The 22,169-nt window shown below is 43.9% G+C and overlaps 1 protein-coding gene across 1 annotated transcript in view; it reads right to left on the bottom strand.

Annotated features, from left to right (window-relative positions):
• GPR68 (G protein-coupled receptor 68) overlaps window positions 1-6,006 on the bottom strand; it is a 42,548-nt gene extending 36,542 nt beyond the window's left edge. The window contains exon 1 of the mRNA XM_077466758.1: window positions 5,838-6,006. The gene's annotated coding sequence lies outside the window, so the exon portion shown is untranslated. The remainder of the gene's footprint in view (window positions 1-5,837) is intronic.
• Between the last annotated feature and the right edge of the window lie 16,163 nt (window positions 6,007-22,169).

Genomic DNA, 22,169 nt, shown 5'->3' with positions numbered 1-22,169 from the left:
TATTTTCCATCCTCTCATAAACATTTTCTAGGTGACCGTTTTGTTTGCAGCATTGGCATTAAATTATATTTATGATTTTAGATGCGCCTGGACCTTTGTACCAAAAAAATAAAAAAAAAACGCCCTCTTACCAAGTTTCCCAAATTTTCCCTAGAGCGTCAGCTCCTGTGGGCAGGGCCCTTCCACCTTTTGTTTCATAATTTCTTTCATTATATGAATCCTCCTGTGTCTGGTTGTGTGTGTTTTTGTGTTTTTGTAATTTTCCACATTTGTATTCCAGAAAACACTGCAGAATATGTTGGCGCTATAGACCCAAAGAGGTGTGTTTTTAAAAAGCACCGAATCTGAATTTCCAACAAACATTCCCGGGAGGTGGCTCTTCTAGGTCCATCTGTTTATAAATGACAGTGATTCTCCACCAGAGAATGTTTGGTGACCGTCACATTCACTGCTTTATAAATAGACCTCTAAGTGTAAGAATAATACTATTGTATACTGTTTTTATTGCTGTTGCCTGACCCAGTGAAGATGGGTTAGTAAAAGTCATTGTGAACCTTTCGTCCCCTAGTCACGTGACTATGGTTTGCACCCATCTACAGTTGGGCCTTTAGGCTGGGTTCACACCGCTGCGGGTGAGAGATCCGGATGTGATTCGCACCGCACTGCAGTGCAAATCACATCCGATCTGTTTGTGCGATGCGAGTTCAACCATACAGATAGATGCACCCGCCGCAAACTCGCACAGGACCCTTTTTTTGGTCCGCAGCAGAATCGGATCGCATGGGTGTTCACACCATGCGATCCGATTCCTGTCCGAGTTTGCAGATCGCACTGCGATATGCGGACTGGTCTGGGGGTGTCATTAAGATTTCATTGACACTCCCAGCAGTCCGCATAGGGCAGTGTGAACTGCCGGTGGGAGGCATGCGAAGCGGGAAAACGCCGCGGATTTGCGGCGTTCCCGCATCGCTATGGTGTGAACCCAGCCTCAAGGCTAAGTTGGCACCTGTGATTGAGTCTCAGTGTAAAGTCTCCCTTTTAAGGGGTTTAAATAAGTGGCTAAGAGGCAACATAACACCTTCCAGCCACCCGTAAAACACCCTGTGAAAAGTGATTCATCCATGTAGATGAGCCCCATAGGCGTGCGCGCAGGGTGTGCCAGGTGTGCCTGGGCACACCCTAATCACCCTGCGTGGTGCTGATTCCTTCTGCTTCCTGGCATCCCCTGTCTCTCCCCCAGCTTCCCTCATCTTCTCATCTTCTCTCCCACTGGCTGCTGTGGGGGATGTTTCAGTATGAATGAATGAAAAAAAGAGGAAAAAAACTGCGCTAAGGTGAAACATAAAAATGAATCATATGTGATACTCGTAAATACGAAAGATTTGGCTGCAGCTTAACTGTGTCCCATAAATACAGCAAAACAAAACGAAAAATAATAAGCCGCGCTAAATCACATAAACTTTAAATTGTGCAAAAAATGGGAAATGAATCATGAACTATTAGTATCCTCTACACATAGATTGATATGCACTTATGTCATAGATAGTAAAATACATATATGAGTTATAAATTCAGGCCATGCAAATCACTCATTCCTTGCAGTATAAGATCACATAGCATATGCCTATAATAGTACAGACTCTAAAAAAACAGCTCTAAACAAAACACACACCCAGTGTATGAACAATAAGTCCGTGTATATAAATCACAGCAAACTACTTTCAAAAACTGTGAATAAAGTCCTCCACAGATAAACCGTAAAGGATCATAGAAAATCCACTGCTGGGTCCATATAAATAGTGCTTGATCCAGAAGGACATGACCCCCCACTACTGAGGGTCACAAAAAACCTTTGGATATAAACTCGTCTTCCAGCCAAGAGGGGTCCTCAGTGTTCTCCTTGCGTCACCACTCCAAATGGGGGTTGTGAAGAAAACACTCCCAGAGGTCTTTCTTCTAGATCCAGAGGGACTCAGGGTAGGAGCATCAAAGCCATAGAAGAAAGATAGAACTCCAAATAGTGTAAAACCCTTTATTACTAGAGATAAAAAAGTAAAATTGCACTTACAGTGTATAAAAGATCAAAAGCCTTGAGTCCGTTGCGCCGGCCGGACGTATACAGACAGACCCGTTCTCCCGGAACCGTTACAAACACGAGGTGACGTTTAGCGTATCGCTCAGCCCTACGCGTTTCGCAACAAAATTGCGTCATCCAGGGGTAAGTGCAATTTAACTTTTTTATCTCTAGTAATAAAGGGTTTTACACTATTTGGAGTTCTATCTTTCTTCTATGGCTTTGATGCTCCTACCCTGAGTCCCTCTGGATCTATAAGAAAGACCTCTGGGAGTGTTTTCTTCACAACCCTTATTTGGAGTGGTGACGCAAGGAGAACACTGAGGACCCCTCTTGGCTGGAAGACGAGTTTATATCCAAAGGTTTTTTGTGACCCTCTGTAGTGGGGGGGTCATGTCCTTCTGGTAAGCGGCAAATTTAATCGTGTTTTGGTGGTGGATCAAGCACTATTTAAATGGACCCAGCAGTGGATTTTCTATGATCCTTTATGGTTTATCTGTGGAGGACTTTATTCACAGTTTTTGAAAGTAGTTTGCTGTGATTTATATACACGGACTTATTGTTCATACACTGGGTGTGTGTTTTGTTTAGAGCTGTTTTTTTAGAGTCTGTACTATTATAGGCATATGCTATGTGATCTTATACTGCAAGGAATGAGTGATTTGCATGGCCTGAATTTATAACTCATATATGTATTTTACTATCTATGACATAAGTGCATATCAATCTATCTGTAGAGGATACTAATAGTTCATGATTCATTTCCCATTTTTGCACAATTTGATGTTTATGTGATTTAGCTTATTTTTCGTTCAGTATGAATGAATGTTCAGCAAAGAGCACTTCTCATTCATTCACTGTCCAGTGCAGCTAATGCTGCAGAGAAAGGGATTGAGGACAGAGCTTCCCCAGTTCTTTCTCTCTGCTTAGATCCCTTGATATTTCACTAAAGCCCCCAATGGGGATACTAAGGAAAAAAAATAAAAAATAAGAATAAAACAAATAAAAAAGACTGATACTGTCCACTGCTCTACTGACACCACCCACTGCTCTACTGATATACACATGTGCTCTGGAGTGCACACCCTAATTCAGTAGGCTGGGCACACCAATGATAAGCCCTACAGAAAACCAGAGAGTAAGGAGCATACCGTTACTTCTACTTATAGTGATTGATTGTAAAGGTTTTTTTTTTTTAACCACTTGGGATCCGCGCTATTGCCAAATGACGGCATTAGCGCGGACCTACATTTCCGGGACTACGTCTATTGACGTCGTCCCGTGTACGAGCGGCCTGCGCGCCCCCTGAGGGGCGCGCGCGGCACGCTCTGTGATCGGCGAGTCCATGAGACTCTCCTGATCCGTGCAAGGGGTTGATCCCGACCCCTTATCACGTGATCAGCTGTCAGCCAATGACAGCTGATCATGTGATAGAACGGAGCCGGTAATCGACTATTATTCCACACACAAAAAAAAAAGCCGATCACCGGCGGCCGTGATCGGGACATCAGTCCCGATCACGGCCATCAATACAAGGGACCATCTGCCACCTGCCAGTGCCCACCTGCCTCCCGCAGTGCCATCCTGAAGTAAAAGTAAAAGCAAAAGTAAGTGCCCCCCGTCAGTGCCCATAGTGCCCACAGTGCCACCCACAGTGCCACCCCACAGTGCCACCCACAGTGCCCACAATCTGCCTCAAAGGTGCTGCACCATCAGTGCCCAGCAGTGCCGCCCATCAGTGCCCAGCAGTGCCGCCCATCAGTGCCCAGCAGTGCCACCTATCAGAGCCACCTATCAGTGCCACCTATCAGTGCCCATCAGTCCCATCTATCTGTGGTACCTATCAGTGCCCATCCGTGCCACTTATCCGTGCCACCCATCCGTGCCATCTTATCTGTGCCCATCTTTGCCCATCAGTGCCGCCTTATCTGTGCCCATCGGTGCCGCCTTATCTGTGCCTATTAGTGCCGCCTTAACTATGCCTATCAGTGCCCACCAATGCAGTCTATCAGTGCCCACCAATGCAGCCCATCAGTGCCCACCAATGCAGCCTATCAGTGCCGCCTAATCAGCGCACTTCAATGAAGGAGAAAAATGACCCGTTTGCAAAATTTTATAACAAACTATTAAAACATGATTTTTTTTTTTTTTTTTGCATCTTTTTTTGTTTGTTTAGCAAAAAATAAAACTCCGAGCTGTAACTAAATACCACCAAAAGAAAGCTCTATTTGTGGGAAAAAAATGATAAAAATTTCATTTGGGTACAGTGTTGTATGCCCGCGCAATTGTCATTCAAAGTGCATCAGCGCTGAAAGCTGAAAATTGGTCTGGGCAGGAGGGGGGTTTAAGTGCCCAGTAAGCAAGTGGTTAAACTAACAAACATGCTATACTTACCTCTTCTGTGCAGTTGGTTTTGCACATAACAGCCCTGATCCGCCTCTTCTGGGGTCCGCCTGTGGTGCTCCCAGCTCCTCCTCTTCGAGTGCCCCCCATGGAGAGCAATGGCTCCCGCTGCTATCAATCTATCCAATGAGGACCCGAGACAGCGGCTGGAGCTTCTGGGCTTGTTCTGGTTGCTGGAACAATCGGATTAGGTAAGAAAGTAGGGGTTTGGGGGGGGGCTGCAGCACATATGCATGCATTAACGTGAAAAACCCTGAGGGTTTACAACCCCTTTAATCTTGCTTCCTTCAAATGCTAGTTGCCTGGCTGTCATACTTATTCAACAGCTTCAATACTTTGAGGCACTGATGTGAATAATTATTATTATTATTATTATTATTATTAACAATTAAAATATATATAATCATAATAATTATTATAAAAAAATTATGTGTGTGTGTATGTGTGTGTATATATATATATATATATATATATATATATATATATATATATATATCTCAAATTGAAATAAAAATATATTTTAATCATTAGTGGGGTAAAATATTATTAATAAAAATAATTGTATATATTTATTAATGATACAAATAATTGTATAAATATAAATATATATATATATTTATACAATTATTTGTATCATTAATAATTATATACAATTATTTTTATTAATAATATTTTACCCCACTAATGATTAAAATATATTTTTATTTCAATTTGAGATATATATATATATATATATATATATATATATATATATATATATATATATATATATATATATATATATACACACACACATACACACACACATAATTTTTTTATAATAATTATTATGATTATATATATTTTAATTGTTAATAATAATAATAATAATAATAATAATAATTATTCACATCAGTGCCTCAAAGTATTGAAGCTGTTGAATATATATATAATATAGATATATATATATATATATATATATATATAGATATATATATATATATATATATATTTTTTTTTTTTTTTTAGGTAGTAGTGATGGGGAAATTCAAAGAAGCAGGAAGGGAATTTTTTTTTTTTTTTTTCCTCAATACAACTAATTTCAATGTTAAAAGCAAAGTAAACTTTCAAATGACATTAGTCAAGTCCCTCATCACCCATAGTGTTCTGTGTGTAGTTCTTCTGAGAATGAAATCAAATTATTGAATATACTGAGAATTTTCACATGAACGTTCGTTCGTAAATTTACCAGTGCATGGCCAACTTTTAGAAAATGATCGGCTTTGGCATCCCCATATTTGTCGGTACAGGATTGCTTTCAGTAAATATTTTGGACTCAGAAATACAACTCTTTCATACAGTTTAGGAAATGAGTTCTCACCTTACAATTTCTGCAGGGCTGGTTGATGCACAGAATTGTGTTCTGTAGTATTTGTATATTATTCTCTCTGGTCACCGTTATCCAGCAGATCTGCTCTCCTCTGCTAGATCTCCTCTCATCCCAGATCTGAGCTGTGTGTGTATGTGTATGTGTGTGTGTGTGTGTGTGTGTGTGTGCTCCTTCCTCTGTCCGCCTCTGCTCTCCTCGCTCCTCCCTGGTGTGGAACATTTCATTCACAGGCAGCTACATCTTCACATGCTTTTAGTGCACACGGGTGTCTATTTGTTACTTTGTAAATGAAAAAATGAAATTGAGGATAGGAGTGATCGTATGAAAAGACCAAGTGGTCAATCATTGAGGCCTCATTCACACCTCAGTGTTTTTGTAGGTTGAAGCTCGAAGCTCCAAAATGCTAGGAAAAAAAAAATATCTATTTATTCTCTATGGAGTTGGTTCCCACCTCAAGCTCAAAAAAGTTCTGGAGATTTTTTTTATTTTATTTTTATTTTATTTATTTTTTGTTTTATTGTAATGCAAGGAAATTCTTGATTTCGGAGTGTTTTCTGCTCAAGCGCTTACATAGTTAATCTGGTTGAATAAAGACACAAGCCCATCCAGTTCAACCAACATAGAAAAAAAGAAGCAAAAACACACACACAAACACACACACACACAAAACCTTCATATATACAATCCTATACCCATGGTTGATTCAGGAAATGCAATAATTGAATAAAAATAAATAATAACAATAATAAAATGCATAAATATAAAAAAAAATCCTAACCCTAATATAAAACCCTAACCTAATAAAATAAATGAGTAAATGCATAAATTAATCTCTAACCCCAGTGGCAGCTGGTCAGTTCGGCACTTACCCCATCTGGGCATCGGGCAGATGGCATGGAGCATCAGTCAGAATGCATTGAGAATAGGGCAGAAGGCATGGAGCAGTGGGCAGTGAGCATCCAGCAGCAGCTCATGTGTCCCTTTCCTCCCATCATGGCCTGTGCGTCTCCTCCCCTCCACCCAGGCATCTAATAGAATCACCTATACTTTCAGTCAATTGAGTGATGGGTCTCAGAACTGCTTCCTGATTGGCCAGGAGGAGGATCAGTGTTAGAATAGTGAATATTCATTTGCTATTCTAACACATGTGGGTGGTCTGTGAGCTCATTCTCTGCATCCCGAGTCCACCCTATTTTGAAGCCTTTGGCTCAAATCAGTGCTTCAAAAGAAACGCCCCCGCCATTGTAATTCATGTGCCTGGCATACTGCAAGGGGCCGAGTGCATGGCTAGGGGTGGCGGCAGTGCCTGTGTGCCCTTAATGGATGGGCTGCCCCTGCCTAACCCTTAACCCCTTTTAAAAAAAAAAAAAAAAATAATAAAAAAAACTGATGTAAAAGATGAAAAACAAAGCAACATGTTTCTCCATTACAATTCAAAAAAGATTTAAAAATGCTGTACAAATAACACGCAAATGCTCAAAAACGTGACCCTAAGGTGTGAATGCAGCCTGATTCTGCTCTTTTTATAAAAAAAAATTGTTTTTTATATTTTTTTTTATTCTTTTTGCTGGAATGTAAATCTGTTTGTCTCAATCATGATTAACTGTTTTCCTCCCACCCTGGCATCCATTAAAAAAAATTCTGAATGCCAGGGGGCTGGAGAGATCAGCCAATCAAGTGACCATTGTGATTGGCTGTCATGGTAGTCACATGATCAGGAGCCATTCCCGCCAGCTCCGATCATTAGCAGGGGCCAAGAGTTGTCTTTTCAGAGCTCGGTCTTTGTGCTGAGAGTGTGCAGTGAGCATGCTGTAAGCACTTATGCGTTGCTGGAAGGCCAATGCCTATGTGTCGGGTGGGGGAGTTGAAGCCCACCCTTTTGCTGCTGCGCATATGTTGGGCGGTCAAAAAACACCTATAAAAAAAAAAAATTGCATCCCCCCCCCCCCATTTCAGAGAGCCAGTATGATCAGGTCCGCCTGTCAGTTTTTCATGCAGACCTGATTGTATACTCTATGCAAGTCTATAGGCAGGTGGGTGTAACCAGACATGCAACTGTTTACTTCCTATTACAAGTCCATCCAGGAGTTTCTTCTATTTTTGGACCTGGAACATACTTGCATCCATTTACATCAGATGTGTGGGTTCAGAAAAACCAGGACAAATTGGGCTTTCATTTGGTGGTAAATTGTAATGAATATCTTGTGTTTGTTTGTTTGCATTATTAAAACAAAAAAAGGAAAACTGGGCCAAAATAGTAAACAAAAATCATTTAAAAAAAATCTAATCATAAATGTCTTTACCATGAGCCAAAACAAAAAAAAAAACTGACATAAATTCTTCTACTCCTGATGTTTACAGCGATACCCATAGTAGGGCCAAGAAACAATAGTGCACATTTTTTCTTTTTCATCCCACTGACACTAAAACAACCTCTTTTTTTATTTTTTTTTCCAAACATATTGACCCTTGACCCTGCTACTGACTGTCCGTGACCTTTTACCTGACCTTGGCATTTGACCCTGGAACTAATCCTACATCAAGCCCTGAATTGTTAATTTTTTTAATTTTTTTATTATTATATGAGTATTTTATTTATTTTTAGACACACTTCTTTTGTTTTCACTCTTTTTTTTGTGGCTAGGAGCAAAAGACACACCGGGGGTCATTTACTAAAGGAAAATCCACTTTGCACTTCAAGTGCACTTGAAAGTGCACTTGGAAGTAAAGTCGCCGTAGTTGCGAGGGGGACATGCAAGGGAAATATAAAACAGCATTTTAGCTTACACATGATTGGATGATAAAATCAGCAGAGCTTCCACTCATTTCAGATCTACCCCTTAGATTTAGAGCAACTGCACTTTCAAGTGCACTTGCAGTGCAAAGTGGATTCGCCTTTCGTAAATAACCCCCATTGTATCTCCTTTTCTTTGTTTCCATTCCAACCAATCAGAGGAGAAAAAGGGTACAGAAGTGGGCTTTAGTGATCATTGCGATAGCCAATCACAGGCTTTGACAGTGATCATGTGATCGAGAGACCCGGAGGTGTCGATGACCGTTTAGTCTCAATGCAGGGAGCGTGCTTCTATTACAAACACTGAATGCTTCTTCTGTATGTGGCGTCTCAGAAAAAGGCCTTCTTTCTTGACATCGTATATATGTGTAAGGCTAGATTCACACCTATGTGGGCTGCTGTTGATGCGTTTTTTTCTTGGTGCATTTTTTGTTTTACACCTTTTTTTTTTTTAATGCATTTTGTGTTTTTGAGAGGTGTCTGTATTAATGTAGAAGAAACAAGCAAAAATGCAGCAGAAATGCATCAAAAATACAAGCACTGCATTTTTTTTTTTATGCATTACTTCTGTGTTTCCATTGAAGTCTGTGGAAGCAAAAAACGCAACCTGCTGAAGGCACAAAAGTCCCAGACCTTTTTAAAAAAACACACTGATTGAAAATGCACTGATGTGACACACAGGAAATCATGTTAAATAAATAGTGCATTTCTGCAAAATTGAAAACGCACTGCTAAACGTATAGGTGTAAACCTAACTCACTGGTATATACAATTAAAAGCTTAAGCCATGTCCACCTTCTCCCTTTTTTTTTTTCTTTGATTGCGTATATATTATGAATTTTGTAGTCTCTCCTGCTATGTTTTATCCCTCAGACCTTCTACACACCCCTGATACCATCTGTACAGTTTTTATAGAGAAAGTCAGACAGGACAGAAAACCAAATTTGATCTGTGGCACATGGATTGTGTTGCAGGACACTCTACTTGTGTGCTGAGGTTCCACAAAACTGTTTTGTGTTGCAGAACAATTTATTCAGAATGTACAGTGCAGTAACATGCTAAACTGAAGGCTTGGGGCTTGAGATCAAAGAGATGTCTCCTTTTTTGAGGTTTTCTCATTCACCCCTTTTCATTTGCACAAGCATGTTCCTATCCAGCAAAGCAAGGAGTCCCTAGCTTTGTGCAACTCCAACGTAATCTTGACAACAGGGAACTCAAGTAATCTCTGCTGTCCACATCCCAGACATGGACAACTAGAACGGTAGCCATAAATGCTTGGACCAAGGGAAAAGGGTCCTTCACCCTGACAGTTTTCATCTGATAATTCAGAGATAGGGAACTCCATATGTGGATATCCTCCAGGTTGAACAACAAGTTACATCCTACTTGTGACCAGAACCAAGGATCCTCTAGCACTGGCACTGGATGCTCTGAAAACTCCCTGGATCTAGTTCAGGCTAATGTGTCGTTCCTCCAGTGTGCAAATCATGCTCCGCCATATACAAAAAGAAGAAATTTCTGATTCTTATTGCACCAGATTGGCCCAGAAGAACTCGTTACTAAGACCTAGTCAGACTGCTTCTTTGCCTAATAAGAACACAAACCCAAAGATTAGTCGGTGCCTGGCATTCTGACTTTCCTACAATCAGGGCTTAACAAAAATTTGGTCTTAAAGCGGAGTTCCGTGTTCCCCTTAGAAAAGTTACACATACTGTAGCTGCTGACTTTTAAAATTGGGACACTTTCCTGTCCTGGAGTCCAGCAATTTCGGCACTGCAGCTCTTTTCATCTGCTGTTGGGTGTTGCTGGTAAGGGATCCTGGATGTAAAGCCTTTTTGGCTGCACACTTCTACTGGTCTGACAGTAGGGCAAGGCGAAAGGAGGAGGTGAGGGCCAGACTTCTGACGTACATAGCCACGGTGAGGTCTGATGGTAGTGGGGACAGGGTACCTGTCAAACAGATACCCGCTCCCCCTGAAAGGGGCCAAATGTGGCACCAGAGGGTGAAGGAAACAGATAAGCGGAAGTTCTACTTTTGGGTGGAACTCGGCTTTAAGTACTCTGAAAGGACAGGTCTCAGCCTTGCCCATTCTTTTCCAAAAACTTCTTGTAAAACTTTTACTTAAGGCTTAATTGGAATCAGGCAGCTGTTAAAGCACCCTGTGCTTTATTGGGACCCCAGTCTGGTTCTCTCTGTCCTGCAAAAAACTAAATCCATTTTTAATCCATCAGGGAGCTCACCTTAGATGATTTTTACTGCATACCATCCTTCTCTGGTAAGTCAGATGTTTCTCTGAGCTAAAAGCTCTCTTGTAGGGAGTCCTTCCTCATCCTTTGCAATGACAAGGTAGTATTACACCCAAGACCATCCTTTCTCCTGAAGAGGGTATTAGTCTTTCACTCCTGTCAGGAGGAGCAGCTTCTGTCATATGCTGGAGAGAGCATTAAGCTATGCTCCCTCCAGCCTGCAGGGGGAGATAGACAGCTGGCAGACTTTCCTTCCCCTCTCCCCTTATCACTTGTTATCACATGACTGGAGAGAGGAACTGAAAGCTGCCTTCAAAACTGTGAGTACATGTGGGAGGGGGAGGAGAGGGAGAACACTCTGATGTGAAGGGGGCTGCTGGTGGGGACTCTGATGTGAAGGGGGCTGCTGGTGGGCACTCTGATGTGAAGGGGGCTGCTGGTGGGGACTCTGATGTGAAGGGGACTGCTGGTGGGGACACTCAAAGTTAAAGTGGGCCGGTCATGATGAAGTCCAGGGCCAAATTTTTGTCCCAGTCCAGCCCTGGTCAGGAGAGAGGCGACAGGTCATGTGAGTGCAAATGGATATATAGCTGCATATTATATATATATATATATATATATGTGTATAATAAATTATTTATTTTTAAATAATGCACAGACACAGGAGCAGATTACATGAATAAACAGGGTACTGTAAAAATGTAACAGTAAATTCAGCAGCAGGAGGGGAGGGGGGCAGACACACGGAGCTGACGGGCAGAGAAGGCGGGGGGGGGGGAGAGAACGGAGGAGAGCACAGAAGCGAGACAGGAGAGCTGTGGATGATGGAGGCGCGTAAACTGACCACGGTGTCGGGACTTAGCAGCCATGATAAACCGTGGTCAGTTTACAGGGGGGAGGGCAGGATCAGCTAAGTTTTGCTTGGGCGATAAGGGGAGGGGGGGCAAATGGCACGGCACAGGCGCTATGCTGTATAACATTATTTTTTTTTGGTTTACAAAAACTTTAATGAAATGTGACCACACCCACTATTTGATGCAGCTTGGAAGGTGTGAGTTCCTGCACTTATTTTCTGAGAGAAAAAGCCCTGTATTTATGAAATCGAAACCTAAAACTTTTTCCTTTTTAAAAGAAATTAAGTTTGCTCAACTAACTACGAGTTTATCTATCAAATTCATGACCTCCCTCAATGTCTTCACCAGAAAGTATACAGGAAACAAACAAATATTCTGTCCAGCAGACACACCCGGGGTGACGGCGAGCTAAATATACAATGGCATCCCCAGGAAGTCGCACTGTTTATTTTCTCTTGGATCATCGGCCTATTTGCATTCATGATGCGGTGAATTATGACATAGCGATCAGGCAATGCAACTTCTTCATTGTTCCAAAAAGAGAACCAAATTCCAACATTCCAGGTTTTCTAGAAATTGGATAGTTGGAGTTGGTACAAGTGGATGAGACATTTACTATTTATTCACACGTTTAGGTGAGAGGTTGCTGTAGTGTTGGGTAGTATCCTACTGTCAGAGGGGATAGTATGAAGACATGGAGTATGGCTTTTTGGGTCAGATAAAGTCCTGTTGGTCTGTTGCTGTAGTATGATTGTACAGGCAATCCAATGCCGCTATTGATTTAAGGGGTAACTCCACTTTCGTGGGGGGGATAGCAAATAAATAATAAAACTTATATAGTGGGGACGGAAAGTATTCAGACCCCCTTACATTTTTCACTCTTTGTTATATTGCAGCCATTTGCTAAAATCATTTAAGTTCATTTTTTTTCCTCATTAATGTACACACAGCACCCCATATTGACAGAAAAAACACAGAATTGTTGACAACTTTGCAGATTTATTAAAAAAGAAAAACGGAACTATCACATGGTCCTAAGTATTCAGACCTTTTGCTCAGTATTTAGTAGAAGCACCTTTTTGATCTAATACAGCCATGAGTCTTTTAGGGAAAGATGCCACAAGTTTTTCACACCTGGATTTGGGGATCCTCTGCCTTTCCTCCTTGCAGATCCTCTCCTGTTCTGTCAGGTTGGATGGTAAACGTAGGTGGACGGCCATTTTTAGGTCTCTCCAGAGATGCTCAATTGGGTTTAAGTCAGGGCTTTGGCTGGGCCATTCAAGAACAGTCACGGATTTATTATGAAGCCACTCCTTCGTTATTTTAGCTGTGTGCTTAGGGTCATTGTCTTGTTGGAAGGTAAACGTTCAGACCAGTCTGAGGTCCTGAGCACTCTGGAGAAGGTTTTCTTCCAGGATATCCCTGTACTTTGGCCGCATTCATCTTTTCCTCAATTGCAACCAGTCGTCCTGTCCCTGCAGCTGAAAAACACCCCCTACAGCATGATGCTTCCACCACCATGCTTCACTGGTGGGACTGTATTGGACAGGTGATGAGCAGCGCCTGGTTTTCTCCACACATGCCGCTTAGAATTAAGGCCAAAAAGTTGGTCTGGTCTCATCAGACCAGAGAATCTTATTTCTCACCATCTTGAAGTCCTTCAGGTGTTTTTCTTTTTCTAGCAAACTCCATGCTGGCTTTCATGTGTCTTGCACTGAGGAGAGGCTTCCATCGGGCCGCTCTGCCCTAAAGCCCCGACTGGTGGAGGGCTGCAGTGATGGTTGACTTTCTACAACTTTCTCCCGACTGCATCTCTGGAGCTCAGCCACAGTGATCTTTGGGTTCTTCTTTACCTCTCTCACCAAGGCTCTTCTCCCCCGATAGCTCAGTTTGGCTGGACGGCCAGCTCTAGGAAGGGTTCTGGTCATCCCAAATGTCTTCCATTTAAGGATTATGGAGGCCACTGTGCTCCTAGGAACCTTAAGTGTAGCAGAATTTTTTTTGTAACCTTGGCCAGATCCGTGCCTTGCCACAATTCTGTCTCTGAGCTCTTCAGGCAGAGACTTTGTCCTCAAGATTCTCATTTGCTCTGACATGCACTGTGAGCTGTAAGGTCTTATATAGACAGGTGTGGGGCTTTCCTAATCAGGTCCAGTAAGTATAATCAAACACAGCTGGACTCAAATGAAGGTGTAGAACCATCTCAAGGATGATCAGAAGAAATGGACAGCACCTGAGTTAAATATGAGTGTCACAGCAAAGGGTCTGAATATTTAGGACCATGTGATATGTCAGTTTTTCTTTTTTAATAAATCTGCAAAAATGTCAACAATTCTGTGTTTTTCTGTCAATATGGCGTGCTGTGTGTACATTAATGAGGAAAAAACATGAACTTAAAGCGGGATTCCACCCTAAAGTGGAACCTCTGCTGATCGGATCCCTCCCCCCCTCCGGTGTCACAATTGACACCTTTCAGGGGGGAGGGGGGTGGAGATACCTGTCAAAGACAGGTATTTACACCCACTTCCGGGCATAGACTCCCGTGGGAGTCTACGCCATTTCCTGCCCTGCCGCGCTGTCTGCTGGGACACACACGGGTCCCAGTGACCGCGCGGAGATTTCCTATTGCGCGGCGCAACTCGCGCATGCGCAGTAGGGAACCGGGAAGTGAAGCCGATTCGCTTCACTTCCTGATTCCCTCACCTAGAATGGTGGCGGCAGCAGCCGAAAGCCGAGCGATCGATCGGCCTCGGCTGCCGGCATCGCTGGAACCCGGGACAGGTGAGTGTCCATTTATTAAAAGTCAGCAGCTGTAGTATTTATAGCTGCTGGCTTTTAATATTTTTTTTTTTTGGTGGAATCCCTCTTTAAATTATTTTAGCAAATGGCTGCAAGATAACAAAGAGTGAAAAATTTTAAGGGGGTCTGAATACTTTCCATCCCCACTGTGTGTGTGTGTATATATATATATATATATATATATATATATATATATAATTATAAAATCAGAAATGTAATTTCCTGCTTGTGTGATTGGCTCACTGATCACTAAGATAAAAGTCAGAGATAGGGCATCCCCTGCAACAAAAATGTCATTTTTGGTGAGATACTCCCTAATAGGAAATCACATCTAAAGGGATGCAGACTGTGTACCACTGTCCTTATTAGAGCCCTGCAGGTGCAGTAGCTGATGGATAATTATGAAAACATTCCTATTTGATTCACTTACCACAGGGGTATCCAAACCTTCTGAACAAAGGGCCTGTTTGCTGTGCACCAGACTTGGGGGGGCGGACCATGGCCAGCGGGAGTAGAAAATGTCTCGGCATCAGTGGGAGTAAACAGTGTCCCGTCTTTGGTGTCAGTGGGAGAAATAGTGCCCCATCGTTGGTGTCAGTGGGCAGAATATTGCCCCATCGTTGGTGTCAGTAGGCGGAATATTGCCCCATCGTTGGTGTCAGTGGGAGGAATAGCGCCCCATCGTTGGTGTCAGTGGGAGGAATAGTGCCCCATCGTTGGTGTCAGTGGGAGGAATAGCGCCCCATCGTTGGTGTCAGTGGGAGGAATAGCGCCCCATCGTTGGTGTCAGTGGGAGGAATAGCGCCCCATCATTGGTGTCAGTGGGAGGAATAGTGCCCCATCGTTGGTGTTAGTGGGAGGAATAGTGCCCCATCGTTGGTGTTAGTGGGAGGAATAGTGCCCCATCGTTGGTGTCAGTGGGAGGAATAGCGCCCCATCGTTGGTGTCAGTGGGAGGAATCTCTGTGTCATTTTTGGAACACCAAGGGCCAAAGTTGTAAAGCCAAACATTCACCTGTGGTGATGCGGTCATTGCCTTTTTAAACCTCCTTCACATGAGTGTACCCGCCTGTACACCTTTTTGTGCCAAGCCGTCCTAAGCTGCCTGGGATGCACAGGTGTGGTGTGCAGGGTGTGCAGCCATCCTGCACACATCAATGGTGGGGGGCCAGCTTGTAGGCAGGGATGGGGCTCTGATGCCAAACCTGGAAGAGATCTCACACATACATGGTCCTGGATTGTATATTGTAATAAAGTGAACAGAGATACTTGCAGATAGTAGATGTAGGCTCTGTTATTCAAGTAACAAACTATAGGTTCTTCATACAGTTGCAATATAGCACTTACTAATGGCACAATTTTGCAGCAGCATGTTTAATGGCACAGCATTGCAGCAGCATATCGCTCGGAATTGGCACAGCATAGCTCCCAACTGTCCCTGATATCAAGCAATGTCCCTCATTTTGGTCTGATATATATGGTTGTATATAAAATGCACTTTTATCTTTCAAAAATTATTTTCCAGTGCATAACCTTTCATCCAATTTCTAATTTGCTGCATTTGTACATTATAAAAGCCAATATAAAGAAATAGTAGTCCTTGTGAATTTTAATTAACCTTTTTTTTCCGTTTACCCTTTAAGGGGAAGAACGGGGGGGGCACTTTGGTGGTGTTGTAGTATGTGGCGTGGTGGTGTTTTGGGCTGGGCGGTGGGGTTGTGTGACTTACCAGTGCCCATCAATGCTGTTCACTAAACACACCTGCCTGACACTGACTATTACACTGACCTGCCTGACCTACATACAGGGCTGATCCTAGGGTCACAGACGTCTAGGTGCAGAAATATTTTGGGTGCCCCCACATGGGCGTGGTCATCTTACTAACGCCTCCCATACTTACATAGTAAGGTTGAATAAAGACACCAGCCCATCCAGTTCAACCTGAGTGTTGGTGCGTGTCTACAATTGTCCCTATCCATTGTGTCTCAAGGTACCCATATAGGGCTGCCAATTTACGCAGCACTCCACACATACATCACACACTCACATCGGTCCCTATCCTCAAGGAGCCCACAATCCAAGGTCCCCAACTCCCATTCATATACTAGGGCCAATTTTTTGTTTTGTTTTTTTGGACAGAAGCCAATTAACCTACCTGCATGTTTTTGGAGTGTGGGAGGAAACCGGAGTACCCAAAGGAAAACCACACAGGCACAGGGAGAACATGCAAACTCCAGGCAGGTAGTGTCGTGGTTGGGATTCAAACCGGCAACCCTTTTTATCTGCTGGGCGAGAGTGATAACCACTACACCACTGTGCCGCCCACCTATGGCAACCACTCGAACACAGAGATGCTCCCCTAAGGAGTCGTTGTTAACCTGGGATCCTTCCATGATCTCTTAACAATAAAAATAACAAGATGGTCAGAGACTGCAGACATACTACAGAAGATGGTCAGAGACTGCAGACATACTACAGAAGATGGTCAGAGACTGCAGACATACTACAGAAGATGGTCAGAGACTGCAGACATACTACAGAAGATGGTCAGAGACTGCAGACATACTACAGAAGATGGTCAGAGACTGCAGACATACTACAGGAGATGGTCAGAGACTGCAGACATACTACGGAAGATGGTCAGAGACTGCAGACATGATGCAAGAGTAGGTCCGAGACTGCAGACATAGTACAAGAGATGGTCAGAGACTGCAGACATACTACAGAACATTGTTAAAGACTGCAGACATGATACAAGAGCTGGTCAGCGACTGCAGGCTTGATACAAGAGCTGATTAGAGACTGCAGACATGATGCAAGAGTAGGTCAGAGACTGCAGACATAGTACAAGAGATGGTCAGAGACTGCAGACATACTACAGAAGATTGCCAAAGACTGCAGACATGATACAAGAGCTGGTCAGCGACTGCAGACATGATGCAAGAGATGGTCAGAGACTGCAGACATGATGCAAGAGATGGTCAGAGACTGCAGACATGATGCAAGAGATGGTCAGAGACTGCAGACATGATGCAAGAGATGGTCAGAGACTGCAGACATAGTGCAAGAGATGGTCAGAGACTGCAGACATAGTACAAGAGATGGTCAGAGACTGCAGACATAGTACAAGAGATGATCAGAGACTGCAGACATACTGCACAAGATGGTCAGAGACTGCAGACATGATAAAATAATTGGTCAGAGACTGCAAACACGCTACAGAAGATGGTCAGAGGATGCAGTTATGATACAGGAGATTGCCAGAGACTGCATACATAGTACAACAGATAGTCAGGGACTGCAGACATAGTGCAGGAGATGGTCAGAGACTCCATTCATAGTACAAGAGATGGTCAGAGACTGCAGACATGATAAAATAATTGGTCAGAGACTGCAAACACGCTACAGAAGATGGTCAGAGGATGCAGTTATGATACAGGAGATTGCCAGAGACTGCATACATAGTACAACAGATAGTCAGGGACTGCAGACATAGTGCAGGAGATGGTCAGAGACTCCATTCATAGTACAAGAGATGGTCAGAGACTGCATACATAGTACAAAAAATGGTGGGAAACTGTCCGATCAGTGCCCATAAGCTTAGCCTCATCACTGACCATCAGTGGCGCCCCACCAGTGCCCATCAATGCAGTCTGATGTGAGGGGTCGGCTGTGTCAGAGTCTCTCACCTCAGCAATGTCAGCTCAGCAGGTCTTTGCACAGCCTCCTGGGGGACTGATGCTCCTGGTCCTGGGGTCAAGTTGTTGCAAACCAGTGTCTAGCCCCACAACCTGAGCCAGTCGCGTGCGTCGCAACTCCCTGGTGTGCCCTGCCTCTGCCTGCCTCCAAGACTCTGGGAGTTTCCTCTGTGCTGCTCTCAGTTCTCCACCCCCTCCCATTCTGCACAACTCCTCCTCCTAGTCTGTACCCCCTGTCTACCCAATTCCCGTACCCCTAGTCTTCACAAGCCCATCTCCCCTGAGTCTGCACAATTACCCCACCCCCTAGTCTGCACAATTACCCTCTCCCCATCTGCTCAACCCCTCCTTTGTTTGATGGGTACAGTGGGCTTTTGGGCACAGTGGGCGTTTGATGGACACAGTGGCTGCTTTTAGGCGGAGCACAGTGGCAGCCTTTGATGGGCACAGTGGCAGCGTATGGGCACAGTGGGCATTTGATGGGCACAGTGGCTGCTTTTAATGGGCACAACTTTGTCACTTCCTTGACTGGCCTGGTGCAGTGCAGAGACTGCAGACACTCACAGCAAGGCGCAGCAGCTCTCTCTGCAGACACGCTCCGCTGGCCCCCCACCATTGATGTGTGCAGGATGGCTGCACACCCTGCACACCACGCTGTCTGAAGAACATGACAGAGGTGGCCAGCGATTCTAACAACCCAAGTGAGCAACCAGTGCAGTCCGCTTCGGCGGCGCCCCCACATTACAGTGCTGAGGAGCGCGGTGCACCCGCCCAGGATCGGCCCTGCCTACATACACTGACCTACATACACTGACAATGACTTATACATACACACACACACACACAGTCTGACCTACCACCTCAGCTCAGCCGTGGTGTGCAGTCACAGCAGGCAGTCAGTCACTCGTCGGAGAGGAGAGCTGCCCACCCAAGCAGGGATGTGGTTTTCCTGCCTTCTGGAGCCTGCAGGCTACTCGCACGTCCTGTGGTCCTGGCATTGGCGCTACAGGCTCCAGAAGGCGGGACCCGCTATGGCACTTGGCCACTTTGGGCCGCGCTCGCGATCAGAACGGTCCCGATCCAAGTAAGGGACCAGTCCCGGCCCCTTACCATGTGATCAGCTGTCAGCCAATGACAGCTGATCACATGATGTAAACAAAAGCTTGGTAATTGTTTTTTTCTCCTCATGCTGTCAGCGTGAGGAGAAAAAAAAGCCAATCACTGGCTTATGTTAAAGGGACATCGGTCCCGAAGAGGAAGCATCACAGGCACCTCATCTGTGCCAATCAGTACCCCTTGCCAGTGCCACCTGTTATTGCCACCTGCCAGTGCCCTCAATGCCTACAACTGCCACCTATCAATGCCCACAAGTGCCACTTATCAATGCTCACTAGTGGTGCCAATCAGTGCCTCCCATCACTGCCGCCTCATCGGCATACATCAATGAAGGAGAAAAATTACTTGTTTGCAAAAATTTTTGACAAAATATAAAATAAAAAAAATACATATTTTTTTTTCCAATTCAGAATTTTTCAATTTTTTTAAACAAAAAATAAAAACCACAGAGGTGATCAAATACCACCAAAACAAAGCTCTATTTGTGGGGAAAAAAATGGTAAAAATTTAATTTGGGTACGGTGTTGTATGATCGTGCAATTGTCATTAAAATTGCATCAGCGCTGAAAGCTGAAAATTGATCTGGACAGGAGGGGGGTTTAAGTGCCCAGTAAGCAAGTGGTTAATGTGAATTGTTAGACAAGGTAAATTTTTGGTTTCTTGCAGGCAGGCTGGTAGTTAAGCTGGGAATTTATTGATTTTTTTTGTTTTGTATTGTTTTTGACATGCGTCGCACTAGCATAATGTATACATCTCATATCACAGCTGTGCGTTGTGTAGACTGGTGAGATCACTTCCATAGAACTTGCTCAGCAGCCCTGTCTGGCCATCTTCTGGCCCTCAGGGGGGTTAATCTGGATTCACAATATAGGGTAGCAAGGTTTTAATTTTCCTGGAATCACCGGCTGCTTTTCCATCACACAATTAGAGCATCTGGTGGCGCAGGGCTCAGGAAGTGCAGCTAGATTAATTTTATGAATAATTTCAGTATTAACATTGGCCAGCATCCTATAGATTGGAAATTCTTCATCCACAGTGACAGCCTGTGTATAGAAATAATGGGGAGAGGCGTAGACTGGGAGGATATAGATTGAGTAATATTGAGCAATACCGACCATTTATTACATTTTTACAGGATTTCCATTAATACAAATTGGATGAGTTCATTTCGCCTCATCATGCCAGATTCCTCTAGCTGCATCAGCACTTAACTACTTGTTGACCGTATACTGTGCATATATGGTGGGGGCAAGGCAGCTCTACTACCTAGTATGTGATCCAGCGCTTCTGGGTTGGGGGCATGCGACCTGCTCCCACTGTGATTATTCAGAGGGAGCCAATCAGCGGGTACTGCTGACTCTGTCCGCCGGCACCCGCCTGATTGACTGACAAGGCAGATTGCCGTTCTCTCAGTGGGGAAGGCATGGATCCTGTGTTCCTGCAAAGTAGAGACTGGCTGTATGCCCTCCCCTAGTACAGGCACCTCCCCCACAGATGATAAAAACACAGACTACAGACACATTTAACTCTTTGATCACCCCTGATGTTAACCCCTTCCCAGCCAGTGTCATTTGTACAGTGACAGTGCATATGTTTAGCACTGATCTCTGTATTGGTGTCACTGGACCCCAAAAAGTGTCAAGTGTCAGTGTCCGACTGTCTGCCGCATTATCGCTGTCCCACTATAAGTCGCTGATCGCTGCCATTACTAATAAAAGATAATCAAATGTATCACATAGTTTGAAGATGCTTTAACTTTTGTACAAACCAATCAGTATACGCTTATTGGGAATTTTTTTTTTTACCCAAAAATATGTAGCAGAATAAATATTGGGCTAAATTTATGAATAAATGTGGGGGTTTTTTTTTATTTTTTTTCAAAATTGACCATTTTTGTAAATAAAAATCTTTATTTGTGGGGGAAAAAAAGGACATCGTTTTTATTTGGGTACAGTGTTGCACGACCGCGCAATTCTCGGTTAAAGTAATGCAGTGCCGTATTGCAAAAAAAATGGCCTGGTCATAAAGGGGGGGGGGGGGGGGGGGGGTCATAAATCTTCGGGCATTAAAGTGGACCTGTCATTCATTTGCTTCACTTTTAAATGTTGTTTTTGGCAATCTTTTCAGACCCAAAAGGTGCATGCGCCAAGCTTGTCACTTAAAGCGGGATTCCACCCTAAAGTGGAACCTCCGCTGATTCGATCCCTCCCCCCCTCCGGTGTCACAATTGACACCTTTCAGGGGGGAGGGGGGTGGAGATACATGTCAAAGACAGGTATTTTCACCCACTTCCGGGCATAGACTCCCACGGGAGTCTACGCCATTTCCTGCCCTGCCGCGCTGTCTGCTGGGACACACACGGGTCCCAGTGACAGCGCAGAGATTTCCTATTGCGCGGCGCGGCTTGCGCATGCGCAGTAGGGAACCGGGAAGTGAAGCCGATTCGCTTCACTTCCTGATTCCCTCACCTAGAATGGCGGCGGCAGCAGCCGAGGCCCGAGCGGTCGATCGGCCTCGGCTGCCGGCATCGCTGGAACCCGGGACAGGTGAGTGTCCATTTATTAAAAGTCAGCAGCTGTAGTATTTATAGCTGCTGGCTTTTAATATTTTTTTTTTTTGGCGGAATCCCTCTTTAACAGTTGAAATATCTATAGGTAAAGTTGATCCAGGGAATATCCAATTGCCTCTCGATATCAGGAAGGATTTTTTTTTCCCCTGTTGGAGCAAATTGGATCATGCTTTGCTGGGGTTTTATTTATTTATTTTTTCTTGTTTTTAGTTTGTTTTTTGTTTTGTTTTTTGTTTTGCCTTCCTCT

The sequence above is a fragment of the Lithobates pipiens genome, unplaced genomic scaffold (assembly GCF_037356315.1).
Source record: "Lithobates pipiens isolate NorthernLeopardFrog02 unplaced genomic scaffold, aLitPip1_a1.2 Scaffold_37, whole genome shotgun sequence".
NCBI classification, from domain to species: Eukaryota; Metazoa; Chordata; class Amphibia; order Anura; family Ranidae; genus Lithobates; species Lithobates pipiens.
Note: the sequence above shows the minus strand (reverse complement) of the source record. Positions and strands in the feature narration are given on the sequence as shown.